At 47.5% G+C, this 4,955-nt stretch overlaps 1 pseudogene across 1 annotated transcript; it reads right to left on the bottom strand.

The window, feature by feature from the left end:
- Positions 1-238: 238 nt before the first annotated feature.
- On the bottom strand, positions 239-654 carry LOC311599284 (small nuclear ribonucleoprotein Sm D3-like; annotated as a pseudogene). Its single transcript has one exon. The product of its transcript is annotated as a small nuclear ribonucleoprotein Sm D3-like (transcript).
- Positions 655-4,955: the final 4,301 nt, after the last annotated feature.

The following is a 4,955-nucleotide window of genomic DNA, read 5'->3' as shown; positions in this document are numbered from 1 at the left end:
CAGCTTATACTAACCATGCTAAGAAGCAAGCACACTCTGATTTCTTTCCTTCTTTTTCTTCCTTCCTTCCTTCCTTCCTTTCTTTCTTTCTTTCTTTTTCACAAAATGACCACATTTTATTTAGCTTAACAGTTTCTCTGATACAAAGAGAAACATCAAAAAAGAAAACCTAGGACATATATACATGTAACCCCCACCCCACTGCCCCGAAAAAAAAACCACTCCCAAAAACCTAAGAGAAAAAAGGACAAAGTTCCCTTCAACAGAGAAAAATTACCTTCGCTTCTGGAAGATGTTTCCATGCCCCGTTCCATGTCTTTTCCCTCTTGCAGCCACTTGGGCCTTCAGGACAGCAGCTTTTCCTCGGCCAGCCCCTGAGCCTTCGTTTTTCTTTTTCATGCTCCTTAACATGGGTGCATTTTTTCCAACATGTAGGGCAAAATCAGAAATCAGATCTTGCTGCCGCGTATATATGCCTGTTCCAGATGTGCCGCTCGGCCGTCTCTGCACACGACTGTGATGTTGAGCGTCCAGCAGTTGGTGTTGTCCTCTGCTTCAGGGAGCTTCCCTCGTACACCTTGCCAGTGTGCTTTCACATGTTACTATGTGGCCTTCAGCCTCACGCAAGACGTTGATGGGCACACCAACAGACATCTTGGCAGGGCTCTTCCTGTGCAGCTAACTGCAGGTTCCTTTTGGGTTCTGGCACAAATGTTAAAAGGCGACAGCGTGAAGCGAGGGATGGTAGGCCCCCCAAACTCTGATTTCTTAATGAAAGATATAACACAATATCTGGAAGAAAGTCCATTGTCATGTAAAAGGAAGTGTTCAACCATCCACCCACCCATCCATCCATCCATCCATCCATCCATCCACCCATCCATCCATCCCATATCTCTGTGGAATTTATACCCAACACTATTCCCACTACTGAGGCTGTACTGGGAGGGGAAAACCTCTTTTCTTTTCTTTTTAATATAAGTAATCTGTGAACTGATAAATACAATAAGATACCATAGATATCTTATTATACTAGATACTGATAAGTAGTGTGGAGAAAACAAAGCAGGGAAGAAACGAGAATAGGAATTTTAGAATAGGACTTTTGACAGATGTCCACAATAGGTGTGCCTTGGGGAGGTGATGGCTGTAACTTTAAATGCAGTCATTATACGGGCCTCAGAAAACGACCCAAGGAGCACATGAGGAAGGCACAGAAGCCTTCATGTGTGACTCTTCTTAAACCCTCCGAGTATAACTGTCTGATGCTCCGAATAAAGTTGGCTATTGTGGGAGACTTTAGTGCCTCTCATTTATTGGTTCTGCTCTCCTAGGCCTCCACAGCGGCAGACAAACCATGAAGAAGAAAGTTACAACAGTTGCAGGAAAAATGAACGCACGTGGAGGTCATCATGTTAAGCACATTCACTCAGGGGCAAGAAAGACAAACATGGCATGTTTTCTCTCACTGTGGATCCTAGATTTTATACGGACATATAAAATTGTGTGTGTGTGTGTGTGTGTGTGTGTGTGTGTGTGTGTGTGTGTGTGTGTATGGCATGAAGGCAGAAGCTAAACAGGCCAGGGCCTAACGGGGCTGAACGGGAAAGACAAAGGAGAAGAAGAGGAGAGTGCACATAGGGGAACAAGCTAGAAACACACGGCCTCTTTTTAAAATTTTATTGTTGTTGTTGTTGGTGGTGTGTGCATGTTCCTAAACACATAAATACAACCTGCTCTGTCTGTATAATGTAACTTGTATGTACCGTATTTTTTCGGACCATAAGACGCACTATCCCCCCACCCACCCCCGCGCCCCCTGCAAAAGTAGGGGGTGGATTATGGTGTGCCTTATCGTCTGATTGCTGCTTTTACTGTTTTTCTTGTTTTACTGCTCTAAAAACTGGGTGCGTCTTATGGTCAGGTGCATCTTATAGTCCGAAAAATACAGTATACATTTTCAGGAATGACTTCCCGGTATTGGATAACCCAGTTGGTGTGGTCTTCCCTAGGGAAGATCATTTCTGCTACTCTCCACATTCCTTAGTTGTCTGAAGTTCTTTGTGTAGGGTAGGGACCTTCTGAATCCCACCCCCCCTCCACCCCCCCCACCCCCGCCTCCCCAACAACACACATACACACATCTATCTACATTAGCTTGTCTATTGGCGTCATTCTTGCTCAGGCAGTGTTAGGTGCTCAGGCTTATTTAACCTAACTGATCTTGTTCTTAACTGTTGGGAGGGGACTGTGATACCGTCCCCCCTCCCCCACTGCAGTCCCAACATCAATCACTTCTGAGGGCTGAATTAGGCAAATTCACCATGAGTTCAAGGTCAGTCTGATCTGCACATTAAGTTCCGGGACAACAAGCAAGCAAACAAGCAAACAAGCAAACAAGCAAACAAAAACAAAACCACCCAGACCATTGTAGATGAAAAACTCCATCTCTAGGCCTGGGCTTCAGCTGCTTTTTGACCCCACCCCCAGCAAGAGGGTCAGTCTGATAGTTTGTAGATGATCTGAAAGCCCTAGGGGGTTCATTCTGACGCACACACTCTTTTCCTTAAAGGAATATTTGCAGTTCCCCCAAGCTCCTGTATTATCCTGGTGAGTCCCGTGGTTCTGGGGAGACAAGGAGGCCTCCCTATCTCCCTGTTTCACTCCCCTGGATCAGCCTAGGTCTCTGCAGGCAAACACAGTAGCAGGGCGCTGGTGGGAAGGGACAGACACCATGGAACAGCATCCTCCTCCCTCTGCAGCCCACAGCCGCCAGCCTCACACATGCCACCGCCACCCAGGAGCATGCAGCCTGCTCTCCTCCGAATTATATTTAATACATGCAAATGCATGATTAATATTTTCCTCCACTGATTCTGATTTCATTCTGTTAGTGATTATACTGATGGCAACAGTTGAGGGGATTAAAAATCCCGTTTAATTCACATTAGGTTTTTTTTTTTAAGCTTTGCTGATAAATTTTAAATGTCAAGTGCCTTGGTGTCTTCCTCAAAATGCAGAGGCCAAATAAGGAGGCCAACCGTAGTAGTGGGGAGCTTGGAAACAGCTGGAAAAATGCAAGATTGATGGTATCGCCACCTTCCACCAAGCCGTCAACACGGAAGTGCTAACTAGGAGAGGAGGGTCCACTTCCTCTGTCTAATGAGTCACCATCGCAAAATCATCAATCCACTTAGCACAGCACATCCACACCCCTGGCTGGTCTTTTGTTGTTGTTAAGTTCGGCGTGTTTTCTATAAATCGAGGGGGCAGAGCAGATAAACACCACCTGTAATGCTCTCATACTCAGCCACTTCCTCCTCATCGTGAGTTCAACACCCCAGATGTGCTCTGCACCTCTGGACGGAGACAGGGACACGAACAGCAAGTGGGTCTCTGAGGAAATGAGGAACTTTGGGCTTTGCCCTCAAATCCAGAAAAAAAAAAAGAGATGGCCGAAAGGAAACACTCAAGGATTCAACGCGGGGTGGGCGCAGAGTCGGGAGAGAGGGGCTGAGTAATTGAATGGCCATCTCAAAGCCCCGACCCCACTCAGTGGTCCTCTCCCTCCTGCCTGGCTGGTTTTCTCTGAGGCTCTCTCCTGCTTTTCAAATGCATCTCATGACACCCTGGTAAGGGGGTGAAGGGGTCCCACCAAGCGTCATTAATGAAGTTCTAGGGCTGCAGGTGCCCTTTATCCCCAGCACTACCCACGCCGGAGGCAGGGCCGTATTGTATCGGGATGCCTCTTGCTCTCCGTGCCTCCCGTTCCCACGCCTGCCCTTCACCAGGGTGGGCAGGCTTTCTTGCTTCCTCTCTGTTTCATTCTCTAGAAAGTTATGAGGATGTTGTTTGGTGACCCACACCAGACATGACATAGCTCTGGGTGTCACTACACGGTGAAGGAAATGCTCCTGAACACAGAAGGTAGCTCTCCACACAGCTGCGCCACACGACTGACCCAGAACCTCTCCCTGTGTCATCAGGCATATATAATCCTCTCTCCCTTCTGCCCTTCCTTCCTTCCTTCCTTCCTTCCTTCCTTCCTTCCGTCCTTCCTTCTTGTTTTTGTTCTATTTTGTTTTGTTTGAGACAGGGGTCTTCCTATGTAAGGCAAATGGGCCTCAAACCGATGGTGACCCTCTTGCCTCAGCCTGAGGTACAGGCTCACCCGTGATGCCTGCCTTTGTCCTTTTTCTTTCTGTGCTCTAGTCGCGGCTGCCTCGATGCCCTCAAACTCGCTGCTCCTTAGCACTCCACTTGTGTTCCCTGCGACACCACAGCACCTACCTCATTCCAAGCCCTTCACACCATCAGATCAAATGTCACTTTCTCAAAAGCTTCAACCATTCCCGACATTTACCCTCAGAATCGGAAGTAATGAGCTCGCCACTCTCGCCATCGCAGGCCCAAGTGTGGCCAGTGGCAGTTTGCTCTTCGTACCCTCTAAAATGATCTCATTCGTTTGGCTATCGTCAGTCCATTTCTCTGCCTCCCACCTGCCAAAGAGTCAGCGCCGGAGCTCAGTCGGTGTTGGGGGTGAAGTGGACCCACCAGTTGTCAGTAAAGAAGGTCTAGGGCTTCTATCTGGGGCTTCACCCCTCGGGCCAGCAGGTGCCCTTGGTCCAAGGCTGTATCCACACCAGCACCTGGGATGATTGCTTCTATTTTGTTATCATGGTTAGCCCTGTGGGGCATCCTTCTTATTCCTGAAGTCCAAGGCTCTACGTCGTCACCCAGAGTCCCACATGATGCCTGGCACATAGCAGAACATCAGCAAAGTATTTGCTGCGTGCAGGATTTGCACTGTTGTTATTGGTAAATTCTATCCACTTCACAATGGTTCATTCAATAATACTTATAGAAGCTAGTAGGGGGGAAAGTGAGTCGGTTTGCATACCTAAATTGTGAAAGAAAAGATATGTAATTTTGCTAATTCCAAGCACTTTTTTTTT

Source organism: Acomys minous, assembly GCF_964271855.1.
Source record: "Acomys minous genome assembly, chromosome: 6".
Taxonomy (NCBI): Eukaryota; Metazoa; Chordata; class Mammalia; order Rodentia; family Muridae; genus Acomys; species Acomys minous.
This window is presented reverse-complemented; position numbering and strand designations above follow the sequence as displayed.